General features: G+C 35.9%; 1 pseudogene; it reads left to right on the top strand.

Moving 5' to 3' along the window:
* Window positions 1–277: 277 nt before the first annotated feature.
* On the top strand, window positions 278–377 carry LOC122118451 (annotated as a pseudogene).
* The last annotated feature ends 23999 nt before the right edge of the window (window positions 378–24376 follow it).

The raw sequence follows: 24376 nt of genomic DNA, 5'->3' as shown, positions 1-24376 counted from the left end.
GTACTTGAAAAGCCATCACCTTTGGATCTAGCTATAAAGTCTTCAAAGTATGATCAAATTTAATTGAAAAAGACTTAAAATAGTCATTGACAAAAAAAATTGCAAATGTGAGCAATCGACCAAACAATGTAAGTTTTCCAATATACACAGAATTTTAGAGAATTAAGATCAATAGCATTTTGGGAACAATAAGTTTTCCTGGTTACAAACAGTCAACCAAGGATATATGCCTTTATAAAGACTGCATCATTAACTATGTAAATTTACAGGATATGACATGCTTCAGCAGCACGTTTACCCAAATTACAACAATACAGAGATGAACATGGCACTTGTACAAGGATGATATGAAAATTTGTGAAGTATGCCATATTTTTCATTCTTCAGATGCAAGAAATGAAAAACAGTTATTAAAAATGATTACAAAAATACATGTAATTAATTGAACTAAAAGTTAGTTTGACATCAGTGTATTAAATCCTCACCTTCGAAAGGCCTTTACATAGCATAATCTTTACAAAACGTTTGAAATTAGATAACATCGTCATTTTATTCCAAAGAAATAACATACTATAAGGACCTAGGAAAAAAAGGAATGTTGAACTGTTTCTATATGGAATGCTATCAGAAATAACACATTTAAAAATGAACCTATATATTATAAAACAATGTAGAATTCAAACTATTATATCTAGGAGAGAATGAAATAGATTATGGATATTATACAAACAAAATACAGATTAGATTAAAATATACTTTTTTCAGACAAAAACCAGAAATATCTTTAGTTTCTGTACTACACATTTCAACAGATAAGTTAAAATGATTTCTGATTTAAAAACCACAAACTCTGCAGAAATCATTATAGATGTATACAAACAAATCTTGAATACATTTTGACATCAAAGTCAGGCAATTCACTTGAAGAATACCATGGAGTCCATGAATTTTTAAAGTAAGATATTGCTGCTGTTTGTATGGTGAAAATATTTTGTACGGACACAAGGATGGATTGGCATTTTTGAAATTTAAGAAACTTAACCAAACCATTATGACTTAGGAGAACAATTTTTACAGCTTTCCACAACTCCAAAAACGTAGTGATACATATTTATCCTTTTGGCAATATCAAATGCAGTTTCTTCAAAGTTCTTCAGACCTGGTTTGATAATTTGATAATATTCAATAGTAGGAGATCCAGCATATTTTTGCTATTTCTAGTCCAAACAGCAAGATGCAAGGGGGTCAAGAGGACTTTAGTTTGGGCATTGCAATATGCATCATGATGAACTAAGAAAGAATCCAGTCTGGTATTATTCCACATATAAGCACTGTGTAGGGATGTCCAGCAATTCACAGTTATTGCATGAATATCTGCCTTGAGCCACCAACTCATGGATAATATCTAAGTGTCCACTGTAGGATTCCCGATGAAGAGAGGTATATTCATCATCATTCCTAGTATTCACATGAGTGGCCTTTTTGGAAAGTAGTCTCTGTACTGTAGTAAGCTGATTATTTTCAGCAGCCCATAGAATAATTTGCTTGAATACTTCTCCATTTTTTCTGCGAATGATATCATTCCTCACTTTTTCTTCTTGTGCCTTGTCTTCATCAGAATTGCCTAAGCAGAGACATTGAGTACCAGTGGGAATCAGGTGCACATATATTCCCCAATAGTTCACGTTGGTTGAACTGCTCAGAAAAATCCAGTGAATACTCTACATCTGTTATTTCACCATGATTTTTTTTCTCTTTTTCCATTTTTACTATTCGAAATTATTCTAACTGGAGAGTAGAGAATTGATAGAGAGCAGAGGAAAGGATTTCCTCCATATAGAAAGGTACAGACTGAAAATGAGGACCAGTGGTGTCTTCATGTGCAGCTTATTCTAGGAACGAGAAAATATGAAATAATGCCTTCTATGTAAATGATTTGGGGAATGGCAGAGCAAAAAGTGAAATGATGCAACCAAAAATATAAAAGCAAAATAAATTAGGATAATTATGGAGCAGTCATATTATCTATGAGAATCATGAAAGGGAGAGAGGAAGAAAGAGACAGATGTGCAATGACCTAGCTAGCCACAAAATCCATGCCTCGGATCAATTTATAGATCAAACAATTTTATTTTTTAAAAGAGATGGAAATAGAATTTATGTATTTACTTGAAATTAGTAAATACATTTTTAATAGCCTACATAAAGAGACATAGCTTTGACCAAATTACAGACAAGAATCTAAATCCCTGATAATTCTAGTAACAGAACTGACTGAAATCAGTTGAATATCACTTTTCCTGTAGAGTGAAGGAATAGGTCCAGGCTAGGAAAGCAGCTAGAGAAGGCAGACTGATTGTATCTTGAACAAAACTTTGTGGAAAATGGTATCAAGGATTACTGGTGATCCACTTGCACTGGTAGTGTGAATCTGAAATATTGCTTGCTGATTATGAACTATTGCTTTAATCATTGTATGTTCCAAGAAGAAAAGGTGATTTAATTGATAGCAAAGGATTAGTAATACACTTTGACTTCTCATTAAGCACCTTCAACCATCAAAATCACATGAAGACAATAGACAGGCCTACTTTTTTAGATGAAAACAGGTATCTTTAAAAATAAGGTAATTAAGTATTCCTACAAAAGACTTTTTTTTAGTACTGTATTATACAGTTTTTTTCTAATGTTGGGTAACAAATAATGGATCTATTAGAAAACTCTTAAAGCTCATATGTTCAATAGTGAGTTTTCTTATATTATATCATGGTATTTTTGCTCATGGTTTTAAGAAGAAATTTACTAGCTTAAATTTCTGACAGGACAATATCATCACTGTACAACTTGCTTCTATACTCTATGTTTTAAATTACTATCTAAGTATGTGCATTAGATAGCTATAGAGGAAAATCTAGAAGCCACACTGGTGGCTCATGTGTTTATCCTAGCTAATCAGAAAGATGAAATCTGAGGATTGTGGTTTGAAACCAGACCCAGCAAAAAAAAAATTCCATTAGATTCTGATTTGAAAGTAACCAGCAAAAGCTAGAAATGGAGCTGTGCGACAAGCAGTAAAATTCTAGGCTTGAGAAAACTAAAACAAAAAAACAACAAATTCTGGGACAGAACCAGGCCCTGAATTCAAGGCTAGTATTAGCACAAAACAAATGAATGAATTAATTAATTAAAATAAATTAAGTGGTCACATGTGGTGAGGCAAGTAAAATGTAACACCCATGGTGACTGGATTGTGTATTATTTTGTAATAAGGCAAATTAACGTTTGTCCAAATCACTAATATTTTATTTGTACTTTTTGTATTAAACCCTGAATTTAGCATGCATATATATGTGTGTACATGTGCACACATTTGTGTATGTGTATATGTGTGAGTGTGCTGTTGCAATGTTGCTTGACAATGTGGACAGGGTGAGGCTGAAAAGAGCTAACTGTGTTGCAATGTTTTTATTTATCAGTGTTCTGTCATGTCATTTCTATGGAGCCACTCTTCTGTACATTTTATTTGTCAAATAATAACATCATCATAATCAAAGCATATACAACATTTAGATTAAAGAGACCAATTTCAGCTCTGATTATATGTTAGGTAAGAAGATGCAGATATAATTAGGTAGTAAGTTATTGCTGTAAGATGACTGTCAGTACAAAATATGTATTTGACCTCTTAAATTGGTTATACTTTTAAGATATAATCATGGAGTGAGTTTGACCTACTTGACCAAAAAGGTATTACTCTCTGGTTATTCCTGTGAAACACAAGGTGGATAAATTCTATCCGGATTTCTGTTGAAAATAACTTTCTTTGTAACATCATATCTAATCTCACTAAGATAATCTACCCTGTATTTATTAAGTTTGAATATCCCATCATATGGACTGAAAATCAGTATTGTGGATATGCTTGTTAGATATACCTTTCAAAAACAAACAAAAAGCCTGTGTCACCTCCAGATTGTGGATGCATTTGAAGTTGTTTTGTACATGCAGTGGGATCTTCACTAATGGCCCTTTTTTGTGAGTAACTCTCATAACTTTAACAAATAAGGATTTTTGAATATTTTTTCCAATATAAATATCAACCCAGAGCTAGTCTTGCAATTTCTGAAAAGCCTTTGAATATTTTAGTATTATTTCACTTCATTGACTATAGGGCTAAATACATTTCTGAAATAAATATTATTAACATCTGAAGATGTAAGTGGGTATATAGGGTTTTTTATGCATCATTTTATGAAAACCCAGTTTTTATGAAAGTAAATGAAATAGAATAAAAGAGTATAAGTAAATTTGGTAAGCTAATTATTAGTATAACTTTGTTTTCTAGCAAGTTTTTTTAATGTAGATGATGCAGTTAAATTATTTTCTTTGTATATCTGTACTTCAGTTAGTTTTAGAATCTTTATAAGAATGAATTTGTGGAAAAAATAAATGTATTTGAAAATGATTAGGATTAATCTTGTGTCTTGTGTCCTACTCCCAAGAAAATAGTTATTTTCAAGTGTTAATATTTTATGACTGAATCTTCAGTATCACAATAAATTTTGAAAAATATGCAGTAGTATTGATGTCTTTTTAAACCAATTGTATTCACAACTTGGAGAATCTTTAATTCATGCATAGGTCTTGTTGTCTATTATTTTTAACCTCTCGTTCCTACCATTAATGATAGGTGAGACTGCATTTTGGAAAAATATTTATCTGAGGTCAAAGGTGATTTTTATATCAGTCTTGCTTGTTAATAGCATTTTAAATAGTACATTTCTCTCAAAATGTTGGGTATAAAAAGCAATCAAAATACCTCTAATATTAAACAACTTAGGTGAGCTACAATGTGGAAATGATTGGTCCATAAGTCCTGCAGTCTGTTTCCATCAGCAATTGGGGAGGTCATTCCTTCAGTATGACTGTGTTAAAGAGAGATTGGGTCCCAAGGTAATGCAGTGTTGTCATGGTATAGAATATGATTTCTACAATTTTGAGCTAGAAATCAGGAATGTTATAGTTTAGCAGTTCCTTTCACCAGGGAGGTATAAATTGATTATGAACTTGGAATTTTCATATTACAGTTACCTATTTCCTTTCTTTTTGTTTTTTGTTTGGTTAGTCGTGGGGCTTGAACTCTAGGCTTGGGTACTGTCCCTGTGCTCTTCCTCTCAAGGTGATCACTGTATCGCTTGAGCTACAGTGAAACTTCTGGTTTATTAGTGGTTTATTATAGGTAAGAATCTATCGAACTTTCCTGCCTGGGCTGGCTTTGAACCGCGTTCCTCAGATCTCACCCTCCTGAGTAGCTAGGGTTACAGGTAGACCCACCGGCATCAGGCTTATTTTCCTATTTTCTAACAAAGATAAAGTGAAATATTATTAGAATGTGGACAATAATTCTGGGAAATTTTCCTAGAATTAGTAGACTACGTGCTGGTATTTTAGTCATAATTTAGAATGAAGTTATTTGATACGGTGGGAATGGGGCTCAGGCTAAGATTTACCATTTGTGCAATGTTGTACTAGTAATTCCAACTCTGAAGACTTCAATATCATCATCTGATAATTAGAAATGGAAGTAGTTCTACTTTATGGGATTATTGTGAGGATTAAATTAGGTACCATAGATAACATACTTGGAAAAACGATCAGCATTTGATCCTTTCTACCTGTTATTTTATCATTTGATGAATTCTAAATTTTTTACTGTAATTTTTATAATGTGTCTCTTTAGGATATGAACCTAAACAATAATCTAATAGTACAGAGTTGAGGGAGATGAATTGCCCTCCTGAATAATTTACTTTTGGGTCAAATAAAAGGAGGCTTGCAAAAAGAGAATAGACTTTAGAGAAACATGATGAGTTGATGTAAATAGCTGCTTAGCTGATTTTGTTAATTTGTGAACTAATTCAGGGAAACAGAGTACAACAAGGTAAAAAAAATAAAGAAGGTCATATTGAAATACTCATTGGTGTGTTTGTGTGTTCACGCACACGTGGGTACGCACATGCACATATGCAGATGCTCATGCCTGTATTCATCATTCCTGAAGTGTGATACTGCCTGGGCACTATCCCTAAGATTCTGTGCCCAAGGATAATTGTCTACCACTATTCCATTCTGATTTTTTAGAGATAATCACATATATTTTCATGATTGGACTGGCTTTGAACAGTCATCTTCAGATCTCAGCCTCCTGAGTAGCTAGCTAAGCTGATTCAGCCTCTGAGTTTCTAGTTAAAATTCTGACTGTCCTGTATGCTTCACTGCTCTTTTATTCTTTTCTTTGCGGTAATCAGAAGCGTAACTCATATATGTCTAATTGCTTTAAAAATAATGTTACTGCTTGGCACCAGGGCCTCCCATCTCTACTCTTAACTATTTAGGAGGCTTGAGAACAGATCCCAGGCCAAATTTTAGTGGACTTTCTTCTCAATCTATAGCTGGGTGCATTGGATCATTTCCACCATCCTGCACTATCTAAGAACTAAGATTGGAAGGACTGCAGGATCCAGACCAGCTAAGGTCGGAAGCTAGACAAGTTGGTGTACAACTCTGATGCCATTGATGATTGGAAGTTTAAAAGGACAGATAAGGTGCATGTTCTTGTAGAAAGGGAATCACTATTCTAAAATTAACCACTGATATTATGCCAGCCTAACAAGAAAAATACCCAAAGTTGAAATCCCCACAATTTTCCACAATCAAAATAATTATATACATTAACATCCCAAAACTTAGTACAATGTGTCCTTTATTCTAATATCTTTATCAGATTATCATACGATGTGACAGAATAGTTCTACATTATATTATGATATATTTAAAAACACCTAGAAAATTCTTTCTCATTTATGAAGTGCAAAAGAATGGCAAATTACCTCATTTCTTACATATTTGAGTATCACTAAAAATTCTTCTAGAAAAAGTTCTGGGAAGATGGCAGAGGAGAAGCTGGAGGCTAAACAAGCTCTTGCATAGAAAGCAGTTTTATTGTTCCAGTGAACAGTCCTAAGCCAGACAGTCACACCAAGTGTGCCATCACAGGAAGACAGTTAGTCCAGAGAGGGAAAATCCAGGCAAGGAGACAGATCTGAGCGCTTGCCAGCGGCGGTGGTTGCTGTGGCCAGCCTTAGACGCCGTACCTGCAACACAGAGAGTCCAGGACAAAGGCTCCAGACGCAGCAGGTGAGCGGATTCTACTCAACCCCAGCAAAAGCTGACTAGAAGCAGATATCTTCATCCTGCATTTCACAGACAAGGGACAACCTAGGAACCAAGACTTGGTGTGAGTAGAAGCCTGACATCCTCATTCCTTCTCAGGGAACAGAGGAGGGAAGGCCACCCTTCCCCCGTCACTACCAGAGACCTTTGATACTGACAAAGGCCTGGATGAGCAGCTAGCTCCAACTCAGGCCTTGGAAGAAAACAAGAGTCATGTAGCAAGTCACAGGAACCTAACCTGTCCTGCTAGGCTCAGCCCCACCCAGGGAAAAGTCACCCAGCCTGGGGAGAGCAAGTTCTGACAGCCCCAGGAGTAGATGTCTTCACTGGATAAACAGAGCCAGAGGCTGCCCCTCCCTACAGCAGACTTGACAATCAATTGAAATTCAGTAAACTTAAACCCTGAGAAAGGCTCCAGGCTGGGCTCTGTGAGTGTCTCACAAGCTAGCCCCTCAGGGAAAAGCTACTGTTTGCTGAAAGGCCTCAACTCTATCCAGAACCTAGCCTCATCACAGTATCTCCAAACTAGAGGAAACAGCCATCTCCCACTTTTTTGATACTCACAGCAGATCTCCCTCCCGTTGAATAAGCCTGGGATGAGGATCACAAAATCCTGGGTAATGCAGAGCATTTTTCTACCTGCTCAAACTAACCAACTTAAGAAACCAACCAAGCCACAGGAAAATCAAACACCACAAAACGACCAAAGACTCCAACTAGAGACTGGTTAATGACACAAGGGAGATACAGGATCTTCCCATCCCCCCAAAAAAATCAAAGAACTCTTTTTTTAGTTTTTTATAAAAAATTTTTTCCTAAAACATTTTTTTAATTTTAATTTTTAACATTTAAAATAAATTTGTTTCCTATTAACTTTTTTTTCTTCCTTTTATAATTTTTATTTTCGGGGTATAAGTGTGTGTGGTTTTTTCTTGTGTTTTTTCTTTTCTCTATAACTTTTTTTTGTTTAGCTCTACTAACCTTTGATCTTTTTTTCTTTCCTTCTCATTCTTTTCACAATTTCTTTTCTTTTGTTCTTCTTTACGTGACTTAATTGCTATTCTGCTCATCCTCAGATATACCCATAGTTTATTATTAGACCTTATCACCCATTGTGTACCCACTTAATCCAGAAATTTATTACTCAATTCAAAACCAGCACTACTTCTTTATATCTATATAATATTTTAAGCATTTCTAATTTTAAGTTTTTCATATCTACTTTCTAGCCCTACCCTTATCTTATTCTATACAATTTCTTCTCTGAATATTATGTCTGCATTTTGCATAATTTTTAAGTTTTTAAGTGTTTCACTTTTTAATTTTTAATATTTTTTCTTCTATTTTTTTCTTGTCTCATTTTTTCTCTTTCTTTTCTTTTTTCTCTCTTTCTCTACTATCATTCTATTCAACCTATTTCCCGCTTTGAGATTAAGACTTTGTTAAGTTTACTCACCCTCTGCCTTTCCACATCCCTGTATTCCTATTTTTACCCATATCTCTCCCTAAACCTGATAATTTCTGGTTTGCAAAATTCTTCTTTGTGGTTCGTAGCCCATTAATACATAGTTGTTTGATGTTGAATAGATATATCTGTTGAACTAAAGTGTATCTTCAGACTTTTACGATCCAACTACAGACTTTGTTTGATGCTTAACTTAAGATAGTGTTCTAGCACAAAACTGGTGTTAATTTCATCCCAAATGTGGAGGGCAAGCCAGAAAAACACAAGACAAATGGCAAGTTCGAGTATCCAAACCCACTCATGATACTCAGGGGACAGAACAGATAATGAATAATCCACTGGAGAGTTCCCAAAAAGCTCTACAATCACTACTGGAAAACATGGTAAATGAAAAGATTGAAAACCTAAAAAGGAAACTGTATGAATGTGATAGGGAGAGAGAGAAGACAAACCAAAGGTCAATACAGGAATATCATGAGCGTGAGAAAGCTACTCAAAGATTGATACAAGAATTGCGTGAGCAGCTAGAGAACACTCAAAGAGAAATAAAGAAATGGCATGAGCAGGCTGAGACCAGTCAAAGAGATAGACAGGATTTGGGGGAACTGGCCTAGGACAGACAAAGAGAAAGTCAGGAATGGCGTGAGCAGGCTAAAAATACTCAAAGAGAGCAACAGGAATCACATGAACGTGAGGAATCTAATCAAAGAGTAATTCAGAAATTGAGAGATCAGGATGAGAATACAAAAAGGCAATCATGGAATCTATAAATAGAGAGCTGAAAGAACTCAGGGAGTCCACAAAGAGAATGCTGAATGCAAACCAACAGAAGGAATGGGAGTCCAAGGAAACCATAACCAATCAACTAGGTGATTTGATAATAAAAACTGAACACCAAATTAAGGAAGCAAAGAAGTTCATACAAGATCTAAAACAAAGCTCCAACAAAGAATTTGAAGCCATCAAAGCCAACCAATTAGAAGGAAAAGAAATAAAAAACAAAGTAGAAAGTCTTGACAGTAGGTTAGACCATGCAGAAGATTGAATCTCGGGGATTGAAGACAGCCTAGATATTATAGAGAAAGCACATACAACCACCCAAGAAAAATCCAAGAAATATGATAGATCTATTCAACATTTTGAAAACACCATCAGAAGGCCTAATCTGAGGATAATGGGTGCAGAGGAGCACCTAGAGACAGAAGTTAATGGTCTAGGAAATTTGTTTCATAGCATCCTAGCAGAGAACTTCCCAAACATGCAAAAAAGATAGGCCTATTCAAATACAACAAGCTTTTAGAACTCCAAATAAGCCAGACTAGAATAGGACATCCTATTGTCACATTATAATCCGCACAGGATCAATTCAGACCAATGAAAACATCCTTAAATCTGTCAAGGAGAAAAAATCAATCACCTATAAAGGGAAACCAATTAGAATCACCTCAGATATCTCAGCAGAGACAATCAAAGCAAGAAAAGCCTGGAATGATGTATGCCATGCCCTAAAGACAAACAACAATGAACCAAAAGTACTGTACCCAGCTGTATTCTCCTTCATAACCGAAGGGCAACTAAATACCTTCCATAGCAATGAAAAATTGAAACAATATATCTCTACCTAACCAGCCCTACAAAAGATTCTTAAAGATGTCCTACACATAGAAAACCAAAAAGACCACAATAGAGGCCAAGAAACTGCCCCCAAACTGAGAATCCAAGAACCATAGGAAGAACCTAGTTGCCGCAGCCCCCAAGAAAGTGGATAAAATGGCAGAAACTCCTAAGTACCACTCTGTCCTATCTCTTAACATTAATGGACTTAACTCTCCAATTAGCGACATACACTGTCTAGCTGGATTAAAAAGATCCTTCTATCTGCTGCCTTCAGGAATCTTGCCCATAAAAACAAACACATTTTCAATGTGAAAGGTTAGAACAAAATGTACCAAGCAAATGGCCTCCATAAAAAAGCTGGAGTTGTAATCCTAATATCAGATGAAATAGATTTCATATTAAAATTAGTAAGAAGAGATAAAGAAGGTCTCTACATATTAATTAATGGATCTTTCCTTCAGGAGGATATTAAAATTCTAAACATCTATTCGCCAAACAATGGAGCACCCAAATTTATCCAAGAAGTATTACTTTCCCTCAAATACCACATAGATCCAAAGACATTAATTGTTGGGGACTTTAACAAGTCACTTTCCCACTAGATAGATCAACTCGGCAAAATCTCAACAGAGAAACCGAAGATATAAACAACTGCATAGATCCACTAGATTTAACAGACATCTACCGAATATCTTACCCAACAGCTTCAGAATACACGTTTTTCTCAGCAGCACATGGAACATTTTCCAAAATATACCACATTGAAGGACACAAAGCAAACTTGTCCAAATTAAGAAACATTGAATTTATACCTTACATTCTCTCAGACCACAAGGGAGTAAAATTAGAACTCAACACCAAAAGCCACCAAAGAAATTCCTGTAACACATTGAGGCTGAACAACACACTGCTGAATCACGAGTGGGTCATGGAAGAGACTAGAAAGGAAATTCAAATGTTCATGATATTCAACAAAAATGAACACACAAACTACCAGCTCCTCTGGGACACAACAAAGCAGTACTCAGGGGTAAGTTTATAGCTCTGAGTTCCTACATGAACAAATTGGTGAGATCTGAAACCAACAAACTAATGAGGCATCTGAGCATCCTTGAAAACGAGCAGCAATATAAATCCCAAACCAGTAGATTGAAAGAAATAATTAAAATTAAATCAGAATTAAATGAATTAGAATCCAAAAAAACTATAGAAAGAATCAATCAAACAATGAGTTGGTTCTTCGAAAAAAACAAAATTGACAGACACTTAGCTAATATTATCAGAAAAAGAAGAGAACACACCCAAATAAATAAACTTAGAGATGAGAATGGAAACATTACTCCACAAACAACCAAGATTCAGAACATTATAAGGGAATACTTCTGAAAACCTTATGCTAAGAAGTTTGAGAAGATGACAGAAACGGACCTTTTCCTAACAAATATTGACATGCCGAAACTAACACAAGATGAGTTAAATCATCTAACAGGCCCATATCAAGTATTGAAATAGAAACATCAATAAGAGACTCCCATCTATGAAAAACCAAGGACCAGATGGTTTAACAGCAGAATTCTACAAGGCCTTCAAAGCAGAGCTCACACCAATACACTTCCAACTCTTCAATGAAATTGAAAGAGAAAGTTCACTACCGAATTCATTCTATGAAGCCATCATAACCCTCATCCCAAAACCAGGCAGGGACTCATCAAAGAAAGAGAACTATAGACCCATTACTTTGATGATCATTGATTCAAAACTTGTCAAAAAATTTTGGCCAATCGACTTCAAAAGTTCATCCAAAAATCATACACGATGATCAAACAGGATTCATTTCAGGGAAGCAAAGCTGGTTCAATATGGGCAAGTCATTTAATATAATTAATCACATCAACAAGAGCAAGGATAAGAATCACATGGTTATTTCAATAGATGCAGAAAAATTATTTAACAAAATCCAACTTCCCATTATGATGAAGGTTCTGGAAAAAATAGGAATCCATGAAACATTCCTCAATACAATAAAGGCTGTATATGACAAACCTACAGCCAGCAATATACATAATGCTGAAAAACTAAAGTCATTTCTTCTTAACTCAGGAATGAGACAAGGATGCCCAGTCTCTCTACTGCTATTCAATCTAGTATTTGAATGCCTAGATATAGTAATAAGACAAGATGCAAACATAATGGGGATCCAAATAGGGAAAGAATTTAAACTCTCCTTCTTTGCAGTTGACATGATCTTTTATTTAAAGAATCACACAGAATCCACTCCCAAATTACTCAAAACTTTGGCAAAGTAGCAGAGTATAAATTTAAATCTCAAAAATCAAAGGCATTTCTGTATGCCAACAATGAGAAAAGTGTGGCTGAAATTAGGAAAGCAATTCCATTCTTAATAGCCCACAAAAAATAAAATATCTAGGAATTAACTTAACCAAAGAAGTGAAGGACCTCTATGATGAAAACCTTAAAAACTTGAAAAAGGAATTCAAAACAGAACTTAGAAAGTGGCAAAAATGGAAGGACATGGGAAGATGGCGGAGGAGAAGCTGGAGGCAAAACAAGCTCTCACATAGAAAGCAGTTTTAGAGTTCCAGTGAACAGTCGCAAGCCAGAGAATCACACCAAGTGTGCCATCACAGGTCAGAGAGTTAGGCCAGAGAGGGAATATCCAGGCAAGGGGACAGATCTGAGCTCTTGCCAGCAGCTGCCGCTGTAGCATCTGCGACAGGGGTGGCTGTGGCGGCCACAGATGCCATACCTGAAACAGAGAGAGTCCAGGACAAAAGAACCATACGGTGCAGGTGAGCGAATTCTACTCAACACCAGCAAGAACCGACACGGAGCACACATCTTTATCCTCCAGTTCCCAGACCAGAGATGACCCAGGAACCAAGACGTGGCTTCAGTAGAAGCCTGACATCCTCACTCCTTCTCAGGAAGCAGAGGAGGGAAGGCCACTCCTCCCCCCCCCCAGTACCGGAGATCTCCATCTTGGATACCAACAAAGCTCCGAGGAGCTGCTAGCTCCAACTCAAGCCTTGGAATAAAACTAGGGTCATTTAGCAGGTCACAAGAACTTAATGGTGTGACCTGCCAGACTCAGCTCCACCCAGGGAAAAGTCACCCAGTTCAGGCGCCAGCCCTAGGAGTGGATTTCTTCATCGGGTAATCAGAGCCAGAGGCTGCCCCTCCCTTTAGCAGCCTCGACATCAGTAAACAGAAACCCTGAGAGTGGCTCCTGGCTGGGCTCTGTGAGTTTCTCACAAACTAGCCCCCAGGAAAAGCTACTGTTTGCTGAAAGACCTCAACTCTACCCAGAACCTGGCCTCATCACGGCATCTCCAAACTTGAGGAAAAAGCCATCACCGTCTTTTGTGATACTCAAAGCAAACCCCCCTCCCATTGAACTAACTTGGGAGGAGGATCGAAAAATCCTGGGCAAAGCAGAGCATTTTTCTGCCTGTCCAAACAAACTGAATTAAGAAACCAACCAAGCCACAGGACCATAAGCAGACCAGAGACTCCAACCAGAGGCTGATTACAGACACAAGGGAGATATAGGATTTTTCCCAAACCCCCCCCAAAAAATCAAAGAACTGTTTTATTTTAATCTTCTTGTTTTTTTTTTATACCTTTTACAAATTTTTTTTCTTTTCTAAAACGTTTTCTAATTTTTAATTTTCAACTTTTTTGAAAAAAATTGTTTTCTAGTAACTTTTTTTCCTCCTTATAATCTTTATTTTAGGGGTACATATGTGTGTGCATTTTTCCTTCTTTTTTTTTCTTCTTTAAAAAAAATTTCTTTTTGTTTTTTGCTTAGCTCGACTGAACTTCTGATCTTTTTTTTCCTTTCTTCCTTATTCTTCTCACCTTTTCCTCTCTTTTGTTCTTCTTTATGAGACTAAATTGTTGTTCTGCACATCCTCAGATAAACCCTAGTTGAATATTAGACCCTATCCCCCATTGTGTACACACTTAATCCACAAATTTATTACTCAATTCAAAACTTCTGAGACTTAAATTCCTTAATGGCAGTACTACCTCTTTATACCTATATAATATTTTAGGTATTTTTATTTTTAAGTTTTTCACATCTCGTTTATATCCCTCCCCTTCTCTCATTATATTAACGTTCTTTGAATAGTTTGTTCTCGATCTGCATATTATTAATTTTTAATCTTCTATTTTTTCTGGTCTCTTTTTGTTCCCTTTCTTTTTCTTCTTGATTTCTCTCTCACTACTTTAATCCTATCCAAACTGTTTCCTGCTTTGAGACTAGGACTAGTTAAGTTAACTCTCCCTGTGCCTTCCCACATCACTCTATTCCTATTTTTTACCTACATCTCTCCCTAACCCTAATAATTTCTGGTTTACCAAATTCTTCTTTGTGGTTTATAGCCCATTAATATATACTTGTTTGATGTTGAATAGAGGTATCTGTTGAACTAGATTGTATCTGCAGACTATTGACTGTGTATATACAGACTTTGGTTGAGGCTTGCCCTAAGTAAGTGTTCTAGCACAAAACTGGTGTTACTTTCATTCCAAATGGGCAGAGTAAGCCGGAAAACCACAAGAAAAATGGCAAGTCTGGGTATCTCCACTCCCACTCATGATAATCAGGGGACAGAACAGATAATGAATAATCCAGAGGAGATTTCCCAAATAGCTCTACAAACACTGCTGGCAAACATGATAAATGAAAAGATTGAAAACGTACAGAGAACTCTGTATGAGTGTGATAGGGAGAGAGAGGAGCCCAAAAAAGGTCAATGCAGGAAAAGATTGAAAACATACAAAGGATTCTGTATGAGCGTGAGAGGGAGAGAGAGGAAGCAATCCAAAGGTTTATGGAGGAATATCATGAGCGTGAGGAAGCTACTCAAAACCTGATACAGGATTTGCATGAGCAGCTTGAGAATACTCAAAAAGAAAGGCAGGAATGGCATGAACAGGCTGACAACACTCAAAGAGAACTACAAGAATGGCATGAACAGGAGGAAACTAAGCAGAGAGTAATATAGGAATTGAGAGAGGAGGATGAGAATACACAAAGATCACTAAAGGCATTCATGGGATCCATTAACAAAGAGCTGAAGGAAGTCAGGGAGACCACAAAGGGAATGCTGAATGGAACCCAACAGAAGGAATGGGAGTCCAAGGAAACCATAAACAATCAATTAAATGATTTGAGAATAAACACTAAATACCAAATTAAGGAAGTAAAGGAGTCCGTACAAGATCTAAAACAAAGCTTCAACAAAGAATTTGAAGCCATTAAAGCTGAACAATTAGAAGGAAAAGAAATAAAAAACAAAGTAGAAAGTCTTGACAGCAGGTTACACCATGCAGAAGATCGAAACTCAGAGACTGAAGATAGCCTAGATATTATAGAGAAAGAGCATACAATCATCCAAACAAGTCCAAGAAATATGATAGATCTATCCAACACTTGGAAGACACCATCAGAAGGCCTAATCTAAGGATAATGCGTGTAGAGGAGCATCTAGAAACAGAAGTTAATGGTCTAGGAAATTTGTTTAACAGGATCCTAGCAGAGAACTTCCCAAACATGCAAAAAGATAGGCATATTCAGATACAAGAAGCTTCTCGAACTCCAAATAGACCAGATCAGTATAGAATATCCCTCCGGCACATTATAATCCACACAGGACCAACTCAGACCAAAAAGCTGTGAAGGAGAATAGATTAATCACCTCTAAAGGGAAACCAATTAGAATCACCTCAGATTTCTCAGCAGAGACAATCAAAACAAGAAGAGCCTGGAATGATATTTGCCATGCCCTAAAAACAAACAACTATCAACTAAGAATACTGTACCCAGCTAAACTCTCCTTGATAACTGAAGGCCAAGTAAAAACCTTCCATAGCAAAGAAAAATGGAAACAACACATCTCCACCAAACCAGCCCTACAAAAGATTCTTAAAGATGTCCTACACATAGAAAACCAACAAGACCACAATAAAGGCCAAGAAACTGCACCCAAACTGAGAATCCAAGAACCATAGGAAGAATCCAGTTTTTGCAACCCCCAAGAAAGTGGATAACATGACAGGAACCCCCAAATACCTCTCAGTCATTTATCTTAACATTACTGGACTTAACTCTCCAATTAGGCGACATAGACTCTCTAGTTGGAATAAAAATCAAGGTTCTTTTATCTGCTGCCTTCAGGAGTCACATCTTCCCATAAAAACAAACACATTTTCACTGTTAAAGGCTGGAGCAAAATCTACCAAGCAACCCCCCCCCCATAAACAGGCAGGTGTTGCAATCCTAATATCAGATAAAATAGACTTCAAATTAAAATTTGTGAGAAGAGATAAAGAAGGTTGCTACATGCTAATTAAAGGATCTCTCCTTAAGGAGGATATTACAATTCTAAATATCTATTCGCCAAACAATTGAGCACCCAAATTTATCCAAGAAACACTACTTTCCCTCAAATCCCACATGGATCCAAAGACATTAATTGTTGGGGATTTTAACACACCACTCTCCCCACTAGATAGATCAACTCGGCAAAAACTCAACAGAGAAAATTCAGATCTAAACAGCTGCATAGATCAACTAGATTTAACAGACATCTACTGAATATTTCCCCCAGCAGCATCAGAACACACGTTTTTCTCAGCACCTCATGCAACATTTTCTAAAATAGAGCACATTTTAGGCCACAAAGCAATCTTGTCCAAATTCAGAAACATTGAATTTATACCCTGCATTCTCTCTGAACACAAGGAATAAAATTAGAACTCAAAACCAAAAGCCACCAAAGAAAGTCTTATAACACATGGAGGCTGAACAGCCCACTGATGAATCACGAGTGGGTCATGGAAGAGATTAGAAAGGAAATTCAAATGTTCATGCTATTCAACCTAAATGAGCACACAAATTACCAGCTCCTCTGGGACACAGCAAAGGCAGTACTCAGATGGATGTTTATACCTCTGAGCTCCTACATCAACAAATTGGAGAGATCAGAAATCAACAATTTAATGAGACATCTGAACCTACTTGAAAAAGAGCATCAAGAAAAACCGCAAACCAGTGGATGGAAAGAAATAATTAAAATTAGAAGGTTCTTTTATCTGCTGCCTTCAGGAGTCACATCTTCCCATAAAAACAAACACATTTTCACTGTTAAAGGCTGGAGCAAAATCTACCAAGCAAACGGCCCCCATAAACAGGCAGGAGTTGCAATCCTAATATCAGATAAAATAGACTTCAAATTAAAATTTGTGAGAAGAGATAAAGAAGGTTGCTACATGCTAATTAAAGGATCTCTCCTTAAGGAGGATATTACAATTCTAAATATCTATTTGCCAAACAATTGAGCACCCAAATTTATCCAAGAAACACTACTTTCCCTCAAATCCCACATGGATCCAAAGACATTAATTGTTGGGGATAAAATCAGAATTAAATGAATTAGAATCCAAAGAAACTATACAAAGAAAGAACAAAACGAAGAGTTGGTTCTTCGAAAAAATTAACAAAATTGACAAACCCATAGCAAATCTTATCAGAAAAAGAAAAGAACACACCCAAATAAATAAACTTAGAGATGAGAATGGAAACATCACCATGAAAACAACCAAGATTCAGAACATTATAAGAGAATACTTCTCAAAACATTATGCTAATCAGTTTGAGAACTTGACAGAAATGGACCTTTTCATAGCAAACATAGACATGCCAAAACTAAATCAAGATGAGTTAAACCATCTTAACATTCCCATATCAAGCATTGAAATGGAAACAGCAATAAGAGACCTTCCAGCTATGAAAAGTCCAGGACCAGATGGTTTTACAGCGGAATTCTACAAGGCCTTCAAAGCAGAGCTCACACCAATACTGCTCCAACTCTTCAATGAAATTGAAAGAGAAAGTTCACTACCGAACACATTCTATGAAGCCATCATAACCCTCATCCCAAAACTAGGCAGGGACTCATCAAAGAAAGAGAACTATAGACCCATTTCTTTGATGAACATTGATGCAAAACTTTTCAACAAAATTTTGGCGAAACGACTTCAACAATTCATCCAAAAAATCATACACCACGATCAAACAGGATTCATTTCAGGGATGCAAAGCTGGTTCAATATGCGCAAATCAAATAATATTATTCATCACATCAACGGGAGCAAGGATAAGAGCCACATGGTTATCTCAATAGATGCAGGAAAAGCATTCGAGAACATCCAACACCCCTTTATGATGAAGGTTTTGGAAAAGTTAGGAATCCATGGAACATTTCTCAATACAATAAAGGCTTTATTTGACAAACATACAGCCAGCATTATACTTAATGGTGAAAACCTAAAGCCATTTCCTCTTAACTCAGGAACAAGACAAGTATGTCCACTCTCTCCACTTCTCTTCATTCTGGTATTAGAATGTCTAGCTACAGCAATAAGACAAGATGTAAACATAAAGGGGATCTGAATAGGGGAAGAAGAAATAAAACTCTCGCTCTTTGCAGATAACATGATCTTGTATTTAAAGAATCCCATAGACTCCACTCCCAAATTACTCAGGGTGATTCAAAACTTTGGCAAAATCAATGGCTTTTCTGTATGCCAACAATGAGAAAAGTGTGGCTGAAATTAGGAAAGTAACTCCATTTGTAACAGCCCCTCAAAATATAAAATACCTAGGAATTAACTTAACCAAAGAAGTGAAGGATGTCTTTGATGAAAACTTTAAAATCTTGAAAAATGAAATTAAACAGAACTTAGAAAATGGCAAAACCTCCCACGCTCCTGGATTGGAAAGATTAACATCGTGAAAATGGCAATATTTCCCAAGGCTATCTACAACTTCCATGCGATACCTATCAAAATTCCAACCTCATTCTTCAAGGAAATAGAAGAGGCAATCCAAAAATTCATATGGAACAATAAAACACCCCGAATAGCAAAAACGCTCCTCAATGGAAGGAACACTGCTGGAGGAATATCAATACCAAATTTCAAACTCTACTATAAAGCCATAGCAATCAAATCCGCTTGGTATTGTCACAAGAACAGACCTCAGGACAATTGGAATAGAATTGAAAACCCAGAAATGAACCTACTGACCTATAGCCATCTAATTTTTGATAAGGGAGCTAAAAAATAGAATGGAAGAAAGACAACCTCTTCAGTAAATGGTGCTGGCAAAATGGTTAACTACTTGTAGAAAAGTAAAGCTAGATCCTTATATATCACCCTGCAGCAGAACAACTCCAAATGGATCAAGGACCTCGGAGTCAAAGCAGACACTCTGGAAAAATTACAGGATGGAATTAGAGAAAACCTAGGCCTCCTTGGCTCAGGCCGAAATTTTCTTAATAGAGACCCAGAAACACAACACATCAAAGAAAGGTTGGACAAATGGGATTGCATGAAGTTGCACAGCTTCTGCATAAAGGACATAGCTAGCTAGATCAATAGAAAGCCCACAGATTGGGAGAAGATCTTCACTAGCCATACAACGGTCAAGGGTCTCATATCTAAAATATAATTGAAACTCAAAAAATTAAATCCCCCAACAACAAATCCTCAAAGAAACAAGTGCCCAATAAATAAGTGGGCTAAAGACTTGAAGAGAAACTTCTCTGAAGAAGAAAGAAGGATGGCCAATAGACACATGAAGAAATCCTCAACCTCCCTAGCCATAAAAGCCATAAAAGAAATGCAAATCAAAACAACATTGAGATACCCCCTCAATCCAGTTAGAATGGGAAAAATCAAGAACTCTAACAACAACAGATGCTGGAGGGGATGTGGACAGAAGGGAACCTTACTTCATTGTTGATGGGAATGTAAACTTGTTCAACCACTTTGGAAAGCAGTATGGAGGTTCCTCAAAAGACTCCACATAGAACTCCCCTATGACCCAGCAATCCCACTATTGGGCATTTACCCAAATGTTTACAAACAAGAGCACACTAAAGCTACCAGCACAACTATGTTTATTGCAGTATTATTTACCATAGCTAAGATATGGAACCAACCTAGATGCCCCTCAGTAGATGAATGGATCAAGAAAATATGGTATATATACACAATGGAATTCTATGCCTCCATCAGAAAAAATGACATTCCCCATTTGTTAGGAAATGGAAAGTCTTGGGAAAAAAATATATTAAGTGAAGTAATCCAAGCCCAAAGAAACATAGATCCCATGGTTTCCCTTATTGCAATATCTAGTATATATATGAGTCAAGCAGGAAAGATCAGATAATATGATGTTAGGAAAATGAACCCTTAGATATGTATTTAAATGTTTTTTTTCTTTCGCGCATTTGTTTCTAACTCTTTTATAAGATTATTTCTTTGTAGCTTTGTATGTCCCTCCCCCACAGTATAACCCCTGTTTCACTATATTTCATGTCGGTATAATTTGGGGAGGAGATGGGGAAAAATAAGTCGTTTAAGCATACAGGTGGACCCGATGCAAATATGAGAAGTACAGTTGTCATGTCAAAAACGAACTTTACAACTTTGTTGCCCGGGGTGGGGGGGGATTGTGTGGGAGCGCGGGGGGGGGGGCTGGTAAGTGATGTGAAGGCAAACAAAGGAGGAGGTTGCAATGCTTGATATGAAATGTACTCATTATCTTGCCCATGTAATTGTAACCCCTCTGTACAGTATGTTCACAAAAAATAAAATTAAAATTAAAAAAAAATACCTGAGCCTTGAAAGTAGCTAAAACACTTAATGAATTTTATAAGAATTATTTAATCACACATAGAATTGTAATGTCATTATTTAATTTTGAGATTAAATAATCAAAGAACTTTGCCTTATGAAAAAACAAGTGGCAAAAACTCTCATGCTCCTGGACTGGAAAGATCAACATCGTTAAAATGGCGATACTTCACAAGGCTATCTTCAAATCCAATGCGATACCTATCAATATTCCATCCTCATTCTTCAAGGAAATAAAAGCGGCAATCCAAAAATGTATATGGAAAAATAAAAGACGCAATAATATCTAAAATGATCCTTAACAGAAAGAATAGTCATGGAGGAATGTCAGTACCAAATTTCAAACTCTACTACAAAGCCATAGTAATAAAAACAGCTTGGTACTGCCACAAGAACAGACCTCAGGACCAGTGGAATAGAATTGAAAAACTTGAAATAAAACTACAGACCTATAGACATTTAATCTTGGATAAGGATAAGGGAGCTAAAAAATAGAATGGAATAAAGTCAGCCTCTTCAGTAAATGGTGCTGGCAAAATAGGTTCATCACTTCTAGAAAACTAAATCTAGATCCTTATATATCACCCTGCACCAGAATTAACTCCAAATGGATCAAAGACCTCAGAGTCAAAGTAGCCACGCTTAAAACATTACAGGATTTAATGGGAGAAACCCCAGGTCTCCATGGCACAGGCCGAAATTTTCTTATAGAGACCCAGAAACACAACACATCAAAGAAAGGTTCGACAAATGGGATTGCATGAAATTGCAGATTTTCTGCATGGCAGAGGACATAGCTAGCAAGATGAATAGAAAGCCCACGGATTGGGAGAAGATCTTCACTAGCCATATAACAGACAAGGGTCTCATATCTAAAATATACTTGGAACTCAAAAAATTAAATTCCCCAGCACCAAATTTTCAAAGAAACAACTGCCCAATAAATAAGTGGTCTAAAGACTTACAGAGAAATTTCTCAGAAGAGGAAACAAGGATTTCCAATAGACACATGAAGAAATGCTCAACCTCTCTAGCCATAAAACTAATGCAAATCAAAACAACATTGAGATACCGCCTTACCCCAGTTAGAATGGCTATAATCAAGAACTATAATAACAACAGATGCTGGAGGGGATGTGGACAGAAGGGAACTTTATTGCATTGTTGGTGGGAGTGTAAACTTGTTCAACCACTTTGGAAAGTAGTATGGAGGTTCCTCAAAAGACTCCACATAGAGCTCCCCTATGACTTAGCAATCCCACTTTTGGGCATTTACCCAAATGTTCACAAACAAGATCACACTTCAGCTACCAGCACGTCTATGTTTATTGCAGCCTTATTTACCCTAGCTAAAATATGGAACCAACCCAGATGCCCCTCTGTAGATGCATGGATCACGAAAATGTGGTATATATACATAATGGAATTCTATGCCTCCATCAGAAAGAATGATATTGCACCATTTCTTAGGAAATGGAAAGACTTGGAAAAAATTATATTAAGTGAAGTAATCCAGGCCCAAAAAACTTAGGATCCATGGTTTCCCTTATTTGCAATAACTATTATATGTCTGAGTCAAGCAGGAAAGGTTAGATAAGTTGATGTTAGGGAAATGAACACCATGATATGTATTTCAATGTTTTCTTTTTCTTTCAGGTGATTGTTTCTAACACATTTATAAGATTATTTCTTTGTTTCTTTGTATGTCCCTCCCCAATACCATAACTCCTGCTTTCACTGTATTTGAGGTTCGTATAATTTGTGGTGGGCAAGGGAAAAAACAAATCATTTAAATAGGTATACAGGTGAATCCATTTCAACAATGAGATGTACAAGTCGTTATATGGAAAAACAAACTTACAACTTTGGTGGGTGATGAGGAAGATTGGGTGGGGGGACTGGGAGAGGATCGGAAGGGGAAACAAAGGAGGAGGCTACTATGCTTGATAGGAAATGTACTCATTATCTTTCCAATATAATTGTAATCCCTCTGTACAGTATTTTCACAGTAAAAATTAAAATTAAAAATAATCATCTAGTATTATTATAGTATTATATTCTGACTTATTACTTTACTTTGTAACAGTTTTTAAACTTTTTGCTTCTCTGCTGAAATTTATGTGTTTAAATATTATCATCAAAGTATATCCTTCGGGTACTGGGGGCAGATTTTACAAAGTTTTTAACCAATGGCTTTTAAGAATTCTTAATTGGTATATTATTTGTTTCATTTTTAATTTCAATTTTATTTATTGTGAAGGTAATATACAGAGGGGTTACAGTTACATAAGGTAATGAGTACATTTCTTATGGAAGGAACATTGATATCCCCTCCATGGGTTTTATTTCTACATTCAGACAACTACTGTACTTTTGCTTTCTTTGTTCATGTATTTTCATTATAAAATTGATATACAGATGGTTTGCAGTTATTTAGGTCAACTAAACAGTACAATTCATTTTATTTTCTAAATTTCAAATTTTGAACTTCTTTTGTTTCTTTACGGTAATTCTTTTTTCATAGTTGTAGGATTAGTTAATTTAATTTTGCATGATTTTAACACATGTAAATTATTCAGGCACATATATTTTGCTTTTAAAATATTTAACATGTGAATATCTAAAATTATTCCCTTAATTTATATATGGAAGGTGAATTTAAATAAATTTATTTTCTTATAGTTCTAAACATATTTTCCAGGTAACAAATACTTACTATATTTCCAAGAAACACATACTTTATTAAGAAAAACTTCATAACCCGGTTATTTTTTGTAAATATTTGTACTTGAATTAAAAATAAGTTTGAGCTGGGCAAGGTGATTTGTGGCTTCCATTTTCTAGTTATGGTAGTAACTGTGAATAGGGTTTGTAATTCAGGAGAGCCTGAGAAACTGAGACCTCATTATAAAAATATCCATATTGAAATGATTAGAGATATGGCCATCCCTAGTGAGATACAGAGCAGCTGGTTATCACCAGTAACATCAATATTTTGTCAAAATAAAAGGATAAATGCTTCAAAATGTTCATTATTTAAAACTTGTTTGCAAAGGTTCTCATGTCTTCAATTTCTTATTTTTCAATTAACTTAATCTATAAGAATCCAAGTATATTGTGACTATTTTATTTCTACTAAACTTTTAAATAGTACAAGCAATATTATGATTTACTATATTAAATTACTTTTTACTATTTGTGGTAATTTCTTTTGTTTAATATGATAATAATAATCCCAATGTGTGTATGTGGTATGTGTGTGTGTTTATGTGGTTTTTGTGTGTGTATGATTTGTGTGTACTTTGTAATGCTTGGGATATAACTGGGATA

Source organism: Dipodomys spectabilis, unplaced genomic scaffold, assembly GCF_019054845.1.
Source record: "Dipodomys spectabilis isolate Male_0828 unplaced genomic scaffold, ASM1905484v1 ptg000152l, whole genome shotgun sequence".
NCBI classification, from domain to species: Eukaryota; Metazoa; Chordata; class Mammalia; order Rodentia; family Heteromyidae; genus Dipodomys; species Dipodomys spectabilis.
The sequence above is the reverse complement of the archived record's forward strand: the minus strand, read 5'-3'. Positions and strand labels throughout refer to the sequence as shown.